Source organism: Triticum aestivum, chromosome 7A (genome assembly GCF_018294505.1).
Source record: "Triticum aestivum cultivar Chinese Spring chromosome 7A, IWGSC CS RefSeq v2.1, whole genome shotgun sequence".
Lineage (NCBI taxonomy): Eukaryota > Viridiplantae > Streptophyta > Magnoliopsida > Poales > Poaceae > Triticum > Triticum aestivum.
The window spans coordinates 155,091,589-155,101,378 of record NC_057812.1 but is presented as its reverse complement, the minus strand read 5'-3'; the positions used below and the strand labels follow the sequence as shown (position 1 = coordinate 155,101,378).

At 48.7% G+C, this 9,790-nt stretch overlaps 1 pseudogene; it reads left to right on the top strand.

Moving 5' to 3' along the window:
* The first annotated feature begins 8,249 nt into the window (after positions 1–8,249).
* Positions 8,250–8,933, top strand: LOC123151668 (SKP1-like protein 1; annotated as a pseudogene).
* The last annotated feature ends 857 nt before the right edge of the window (positions 8,934–9,790 follow it).

Below are 9,790 nucleotides of genomic sequence, written 5' to 3'. Positions count from 1 at the left end.
TTTAGCATCTTGGAACCGTCGAAGAACATGGTCCAATGCTCCGAGTGAACCTGAGTCGGCAGTTGCTATTCAATCCACGCGGCGAGGAAATCCGCGATTGCCTGGGACTTGATAGCTTTCTTTGCCTCAAACTTGATATCTAGAGGAAGGAATTCAATCGCCCATTTTGCCACTCGACCAGTTGTGTCCCTGTTATGCAAGATCTCTGACAACGGAGCGTCGCTGACGACTGTAATGGAATGATCAGAGAAGTAGTGGGCAACTTTCTTCGTGGTCATCTAAATCCCATATACGAGCTTCTGATAATGAGGATATCTTTGCTTCGATGGGGTCAAGACTTCAGAAATATAATACACTAGGCGCTGAACTTTGAAGGTTTTCCCTTCTTCTTCCCACTTGACCGTAAGTACCGTACTGACGACTTGTCCCGTGGCTGCAATGTAAAGCAGCAAAGGATCCTTGCTGATTGGGGCAGCAAGCACCGGCTGGGTGGAGAGCAGAGCTTTGAGCTCTGCAAACGCTGCATCAGCTTTAGGAGTCCACTCGAACTTGTCGGACTTCTTCATCAATCGGTAAAGAGGCAATGCCTTTTCACCGAGACGAGATATGAATCGACTTAAAGCGGCCAAGCAACCAGTAAGCTTCTGGACGTCGTGCACTTGCACATGACTTTTCATTCGGAGTATAGTACCAACTTTTTCTGGATTGGCGTCGATTCCCCGTTCGGAAACGAGAAAATTGAGTAATTTTCCGCCAGGAACTCCGAATGTACACTTTGATGGATTAAGCTTGATATCATACCTTCTGAGGTTGGCAAAGGTTTCAGCAAGGTCAGTCAGCAGGTCGGAACCCTTCCGAGACTTGACCACAATATCATCCATGTATGCTTCCACATTCCGACTGATTTGAGTGAGTAAACACTTCTGAATCATCCTCATGAATGTGGCTCCGGCGTTCTTGAGGCCGAACGGCATGGTAACATAACAGAAGCACCCGAATGGAGTGATGAAAGCTGTCTTGATCTCATCAGGTCCATACAGACGAATCTGATGGTACCCGGAATAGGCGTCTAAAAAAGACAGTCGCTCACATCCCATAGTCGAGTCGACTATCTGATTGATGTGGGGGAGAGGAAAATGATCTTTCGGGCAGGCCCGATTGATATGTTTAAAGTCAATGCACATACGAAGTGACTTGTCCTTCTTGGGGACCATGACAACGTTGGCGAGCCACTCGGAGTGGTAGATTTCTCGGATGAACTCCGCTGCTAAGAGCCGAGCCACCTCCTCGCCAATAGCCTTTCTCTTATGGACGGCGGACCATCGGAGATGTTCCTTGACAGGTTTTACTTTTGAGTCGACTCTTAAGCGGTGCTTAGCCAGCCCCCTGGGAACACCCGGCATGTCAGAAGGCTTCCATGCAAAAATGTCCCAGTTCTCACGGAGGAACTGGATGAGCGCTTCTTCCTATTTGGAGTCGAGTGTTGTCGAGATATGAGTCGGAGAGGCGCTGGGGTCGGTCGGGTGGATGTGAGCTGTCTTCGTATCGCCAGTCGACTGAAAAGCCGACTCTGTAGCGGGCTTCTTGGCTCGCAACAGATCACTCGGGTCTGCAGTCTTCTGGTATTCCTGCAACTCCACCACTGCCATCTAAGCATCAGCGATCTTCGAACCTTTCTGAAAACATTCTTCCGCTTTCTTCCGATTACCCATAATAGTGATCACGCCTTTGGGGCCAGGCATCTTCAATTTGAGGTACACGTAACATGGTCAGGCCATGAAGCGTGCATAAGCCGGCCTCCCCAAAATAGCGTGGTAGGCACTCTGGAAGTCTACAACTTCAAATGTCAATTTTTCTTTGCGGTAATTTTTGGAATCACCAAAAACCACATCAAGAGCAATCTGGCCGAGTGATTCAGCCTTCTTCCCAGGAATGACTCCATGGAAACTCATGTTGCTGGCACTAAGTCTGGACATCAGAATGCCCATCCCTTTCAACGTCTCAGCATACAATATGTTCAAACCGCTGCCACCATCCATCAGGACTTTGGTCAGTCGAGTGCCTTCAACAACTGGGTCGAGCACCAAAGCTTGGCTCCCAGGGGTGGCGATGTGCGTTGGGTGGTCGGACTGGTCGAATGTTATGGCAGTCTGAGACCATTTCAGGTAACTAGGTGTCGCCAGAGCGACCATATTCACCTCTCGGTTAATAACTTTCAGTCGACTTTTGCTTTCAACATCGGCAAAAATCATCAGAGTGGAATTGACCTGAGGGTATCCGTCATCACTGTCTTCTTTGTCCTTGACCTTGTCCGACTCCTTTTCCTTACCTTTGGGCTGCTTGCCCTGGAACTGCTGGATCAAGAGTCGACACTGTCGAGTGGTATGTTTCGGGTAAATGAAATTACCCTCTTCATCTTTCTTTGTGTGGACGAGACATGGCAAGTCCAACACATCATTTCCGTCCTGGTCTTTAACCTTTTTGGGGTTCCAAGGCCCTTTAGGTTTCCCTTTAAACTTTTCTTGGGTTAAAGCCAAGGCTTCCCCGGGAGCCGCCAGCTCGGCTTTCCGCTTTTGTTTCCGATTGGAATTTCCTCCAGTTTTTTGGGCGACTGACTTGAGCTTGCCACTCCTGAGTCGATCCTCATCTTCACCATTAGCGTACTTGGTGGCAATCTCCATCATCCGATTCAGGGACATATCTCCGGTTCGACCAAATTTCAAATTCAGTTCTCCGTACTTGATGCCTTCCTTGAAGGCACAAACTGCTTGGTGGTCAGGCACATTCTCCACTGAGTGATGTAACGTGATCCATCTCTGGATGTAATCCCTCAAAGTTTCATTCGGCTTCTGCACGCAAGACCGCAATTCCGTCAGCCCTGCCGGTCGCTTGCATGTGCCTTCAAATGTGGTGACGAACACTCGGGAGAGATCTTCCCAAGTGTAAATGCTGCTAGGTGCTAACTGGTTCAGCCACGCTCTGGCCGAGCCCTCCAACATGAGAGGCAGGTGCTTCATGGCCACTTCATCATTGCCGCCGCCAATCTGGACGGCCACTCGGTAGTCCTCAAGCCGAGTATCAGGCTTGGACTCGCCAGTGAACTTACTGACTCCAGTCGCCAACCTGAAGTTGGGAGGAATCACAGCGGCCCTGATGGCTCTACTAAAGCACTCTGGCCCCGAAACATGTACTCTGCTGCTGGTAGGGGCATCTCTGTCGTGACCTTCTCGGTGAGCCCTGTTCCTATCGACCAAACCTTGGACGAGAATGGATCTCGCGTCAAAGCCTGGCCCTTTGGGGTCGACTGGAATCCTTCGCCCACCACTATGAGGGCGCCTGTCATCCTGCTGGCGAGGCACATACGACCCGCTCCTCGGGGAAGGCGTGGACGCTCGACGTCGACCGTCACGATCGACTCGGTGATCATACTGCTCATGGTTCCCATACTGGTCACGCCAGTCTCCATGTCCCTCACGCCTTGGGGGCGATCTCGGGCAGTGAGCCGACTGGACTGTGTCCGCGGCAAGGGATCTGCTGTGAATCCTATTCCGCGACTGAGAAACAGCGGAATTCTGATCTCCTGCTGCCCGGAGTAACGCTCTGATCTGCAGCAAGTCTCTGCCAGCCTCCGACTGGGAAGGCTGAATCGACTCCGCTATACGGGCCGCAGCTGCTAAATTCTGAACCGGAGTTCGATATACCTACGGGGGCGGGAAGAGCTGACATCGACTGGATTCGGGAACCCGTTATCGCGCACGCTCGTCGAGTGCTCGCTGGAGATTCTCCAGTCGAGTGCGCTCGGCCAAGTTTGCCAAGCGCGTGTCCTCCAAGGTGCGAGCCTCGGGGGTTTCTCCAACGATAGGAGTGTGCAGTGCATCCACGTTCCGGCGGCGAAGTTCTTCTCTCTGCAGTGACGTGAGAGGCTCGGGAAGATACTCCTCATGGAGACGCGATGGGTCGCCTCCACCCGCGCCTCCGTCAGTGCGGGGAAAACCGGGAGGACTGGGCGGTCCATCGACCATCAGAACCTCCGCCGCCGGATCGCTGCTGTCGCACTTGGATGCGGTCTCTGCGGAGCCAGTCGACAGGTCGAACAGGCCGTAGAGGGATTCGTCGGGCTCGATTGCCGCGACTTGAGGGGTGGCCGACTGACGTGCCACCACGTGTCTCACCCACCGCTGAAGTCTCGACCGACCGGAGCGCTTGCGCCAGCGGGAAACGGGAAGGGAGGACAACACAGGAGCCGACTGGTAGGGGGTCGACGGTTGTCGCAGGAGAACGCCGCGGACGCACGCGCTAAAGTGCGTTGCCCCGTGAACAGGGAGTGCGTCCACGTCGAGCGGAGCCTCCTGGAGCCAAGCAGAGTCGTCGACGATGAACGTGAGCGTGCCGAGACGGATCTCGCGGCCCTCCACCGAAACTCCGCCGAAAACCATGATGATTCGGGTCGGAAAAGATCGCAACTCCTCCAACAAACGCTAAAACACCTGCCCCACGGTGGGCGCCAACTGTCGTGGTTCTAAGTCTGACAGTGATGTAGGGGGGTAAGTACGTAGAGGCAAGATCTTAGCTATGGAGAAGTTGTAAGAACGCAAGGTTTACGAGTTCAGGCCCTTCTCGGAGGAAGTAATAGCCCTACGTCTCGGAGCCCGGAGGCGGTCGACTGGATTATGAGAGTATGAGTTAGAGGGGTGCGAACCCTTGTCTCGGAGGAGGGGGTGGCTTATATAGAGTGCGCCAGGACCCCGGCCAGCCCACATTACGAAGGGTTCAATGTACATTAAGGCAGGGCGTTACTGGTAACGCTAGAAATAAAGTGCTATGATGACCATAAAAGCTACTTAATGACCGACCGTTAGCGTGCGGAGTGGCTTTAGGTCTCCTGGCCGTCGAGTGATTGGATCTTGGTCGAGTGATTGCTTCTTGGTCGAGTGTCTTCGAGTCTGTCGAGTGGAACACCTCCAAGTCGATTGAAAGGTGATTTCTTCTAGAGATGTCCTTGGGTAGGGCAGTTAGGACAGGTCCATGACCCTACCCTAGGTACATAGCTTCATCACCACCGACGACCAAAGAATAGGCCACGTATGCCATGCCCTCAGCGTACTCAAGGTGGTATTCTCTGAAGACTTGGCGTACACTTGAAGGCATATTGAAATATTTGGCATGTTTATCTCTAGATGCAACTGACCATATGTAACCCCAGGTATCCCCCGGCCCCTATATAAGCCGAGGGATTTAGCCTGTAGAGGGAGATTAGATCATTCATACGATCTCGAGGTAGATCATCTTGTACTTTGTACCCCATCCACAATCAATACAATACAAGCAGGACGTAGGGTTTTACCTCTTCGAAAGGGTCCGAACCTGGGTAAACACCGCGTTCCTCTACTTCATGTTACCATCTAGCCGAGATCACCAGCTCGGGACCCCCTACCCAAGATATACCGAATTTGGATCCGACAGCGTGTATCACTGATTCTCATCCTATATAAAACGAATTGACCATTAGATCATATATAAACTGAAATGGACCTCCCTTTTCTCTTACTTCCCTACTTTGCTGGCACTTATAGGCATGGCCCTAGGCCCATGTACCGATGCATGCCCCCACACAACCAAAAGCACATCTGCCCCTGCCTCCTAAAAATACTCTCCTTGCACTGGTATTTCTAAAAAAAACTCTCCTTGGATTGAGTTTTGTCCCAAAAGGACTCTAATCTCTCAACCTAGTCGACTGCCAACCTTAATGTTAGATCTACTACCACAAGGCCTAACTATATTGGATCTCCAGCATGTTCTCATGTATGCTTGGATCTCCATGCCTGGTCTTTATGTTCTAGCTCTTCCCTAGCACTAGCACGGCGTCAGTCTTCCACCGCGAATTCACTGACCAAGTAGCCTGACAAGGAAGGCGGAGAAAGCGGTAACCCCACTGCTCGGCACAGAACCAACATGGTGGTGCCAGCCCCCACAAATGCACGAAGGAGATAATCAGTCCGTCCCTCCCTAGCAACGAAATAACCTAGATGCCGGAGATGTCCTGTCCCATGCGCATCATGTCGAAGGACGACCAAATGCGCACACACCAGGATGCTCACTTTTGTTGGTTGGCCAATTCCCCTATTGGACCTACGTCCATCTGAAGAAGCGAAGGAAAAAAACAAAGAGAAACGAAAACTAAAAAATGTAGAGAAAAATTTGTATAAAATGTTTATGGATTTGAAGAAAATCTTCATGAAATTAAAAAATGTTTGCAAATTTAGCCAATTAGAAAATGTTCATGAATTTTAAAAATGTTTCCCAAAGTTAAAAACGTTTGTGAATTTAGAAATACTCCCGGATTTCAAAAGAAGCCCTAAATTCCAGAAATATTCATGAATTTAAAGAATTATCTATCGAGCAGCGCAGGAGCGCTACATTCACGTGTGGATAGGCCATCACTAATACATGGGGCCACAAATGCAAAAAGTAGATCGATACACCAGGAGACTTCATTCCTAGGGAGCTTAGTAACTTAAGAGATTATTGAATCTTCCCCTAAATCAAAATCTACCTTGTCCCCCCCCCCCACCCACCCTCCATACGAACTTGTCATCTATATTTCCTCTTGAGCCGACGACATAGGGGTGAACCCTAACCTCATATCACAGAAGTCCAAACCCATCCCTTCCAAATAGGGTACCAACACACATCTATATTTATCTAAAGGCATCAAAACGGTGTATTCTCATGATGCGCTTCCCTAAACTGAGTCCTAGGGCTTCCAAGATAAAGAAAAATGCCCGGTCCAACAAGTCCACAACTTAACATAGTAGTAGAAGGTTCCAAAGGCAAAAGCCTACACCCATGTTCTTGACTCTTGTCCCGCTCAAGATTCCCCATCTCAATTGTCGTACGATCTAGATAATAAAGCCCAAAATAAAGCATATATGTTGTCCAGTTGACATGGATAGCTGGAAATTTTCTCATGCTCATAGCCGGTTTAACTGAATCCCCATCACTAACATTCATATATTATTGTAATCAGCAATCACATTATCATAATTTCTAATTATTGAAATAACATCATCCAAAATATCAGAAGAAGACTATCACTATCATGCGAGGATAGAACATGACTATTGCTATGATCGTAATTTGTAATTACTGAAATAACATCATCCATAATTTCAGAGAAAGACAAATCACTATCATGTGAGGATAGAGCATAACTATTGGTATGATCCTCTTTCATCGGAGAATCAAACAACGAACCAATATAAGCATGCGATTTTTTCCTACGAAACATGTCCCTCTTAGATACAATCCCCACACCCACAAGTTGAGCAGGAGAACGTGAAATTCTTAAGAGGGGCACTCATGCCTACTTGGAATCGGTGATGACAATCCACCGTCAGAGTCCTCCCCGGCCAGCAACCAGAAGCTATTGTCGGCCGGGGTGGCTCCTACTCCATGGCGACAACACGGCGTAGGGCATGGATCCTCTATGAACGGCAAGGAAACTGGGGAGAGCGACATGAAGATGTGTAATCCTCACTCTGGTCACCATCGTCCTCCTCGGGTACCTCTGTCTCCTCATCGTCGTAAGCACAATCGTGTCCCCTGGGTGCGTGGCACCGGCAATTCCATCACCACCGCCACCGCATCTTCCGCATCCGGGGCTTGTATGTGACTAATAAGCCTTTCAGCACGCCAATTGATCTGGATTAACCGACTCTGTCTCCATCATGGCCCACTACAGGATCTCGCCGGGAAAGCACCATCGTCGATGATCGGGAGTCGCTCCTCCTTTTGTTGTCTCCAAAACCACCTGGATCGCCTCATTGTGCGGTCGTATTTGTGTAGCGGTGAGATTATGTCAGCCGGTATTTCTCGGTATTGCACAGCAGCATACACATTTTAATCCAGTTGTACCTGGGGAAAACTAGCACAGAATTCAACAAAAAAAAAAGGTCAAGGTCTGACTTATCAGTCATTGTACAGATGCCATATAATCTCACCTCGAGCCGAACCCACAGCGTCGTGCTTTGTATAGGACTACTATATAGACACGTTTTTGTGTGTGTGTGTGTGTGTAGAGTAGACACGTTGACGAGACATGACGCCGTGATGGATTCAAACCCGAGTCTAACTCCCCGATGAATACGGCACGAGCACGATGGATATCCCCCGAGTCCACAATGGCAACGCCTCACCGGCCCCAATAAAAATGCCCGGTTCCCCACCCTAGCCCAACACGCAGAAAACGCTCCTGTCTCTAGATTGCTCTTCCGCCGCCGCGCCTTCTTCGCTAGGGTTTTGTTTCTTCTCCCAATCTTCTGATCAATGGCGGCCGTTGAAGGCGAGAAGAAGATGGTCACGCTCAAGAGCTCGGACGGTCAGGAGTTCGACGTCGAGGAGGCGGTAGCCATGGAGTCGCAGACCATCCGCCACATGATTGAGGATGACTGCGCTGACAACGGCATCCCGCTCCCCCAACGTCGACTCAAAGATCCTCTCCAAGGTCATTGAGTACTGCAAGAAGCACGTTCAGACCAGCCCCAAACCGGCTAACTCCGGCGCCGCCGCTGACGCCAACTCCTCCACCTCTACTGCAGACGCCGCCCCCGCCGAGGACCTCAAGAGCTTTGACGCCGAGTTCGTCAAGGTCGACCAGGCCACCATCTTCGACCTTATCCTGGCTGCAAACTACCTCAACATCAAGGGATTGCTCGACCTTACTTGCCAGACTGTTGCCGACATGATCAAGGACAAGACTCCAGAGAAGATTCGCAAGATTTTTAACATCAAGAATGACTTCACACCCGAGGAGGAGACGGAGATCCGCAAGGAGAACCAGTGGGCTTTTGAGTAGAAAGTACTAGCATCGAGGCAATGTTGCGTTGATGTTATGCTAGTATTAATCTTGTTTTTTTTAGACTTGTATGTCTACGTTTCAGCACTGTTTTTTCTATGTCTTCGTAATTGTTGTAATTATTCTGAAGTCTAAACGTCGTTTATATTCTTAAAAATAGCCTATCGTGGATGATTCGCTTGGTAACATCATCCTTGGCTGATTTATAACGTGATGAACAAAAAAAAGACATTATGACATAAATTTGGAAACAAAATATAGGAAAAATATTGAAAGCAAATTTGAAAACCAGAGACAATGTTGATATTTTCGGCTATCTTGAAATAGCAATATTGTTTCCCTTTATATCAAGACAATGAAATACTTCTTGATCGCGTGAGTGGAATTTTGGAATAGAGGAAGAACATACAACAGAGTGTATGCACTAAAGAGGTGCTACTACTTAAAGTCTTATTGTTTGTCTTACAGTGAAGGAGTACATGTCCTTCCGTATACTTCTAGCAGCTTGTAGCTCATCTTTGCAATTTTATTGTCTCTGAGGCATGAAAGTAAAAGGGAATGAATCATATTCTTTAAATGGGTTCCGTTCTGAATATAAATTAGCAAATCGAAGACATAGACAGTTTTTACATGTGCATAACTGATAGGTTGCTCTTTTCTCATATTTTATTAGATCGGAGAATTTTAAAGATCCCTCTATCCGAAAATACTTGTCATCAAAATGAATAAAAGGGGACGTATCTAGACGTATTTTAGTTCTAGATACATCTCTTTTTATCCATTTTGATGACAAGTATTTTCGGACGGAGGGAGTACATGTTTATAGGAATGACTCAATATTCTACCAAGAACCCAAGCATGAACCCTGAGGTGATCAGTGGTGCTGCAGTGATACACTTTATTAGTGAAAATATGAAGCCATGGCTTTGAACCTCC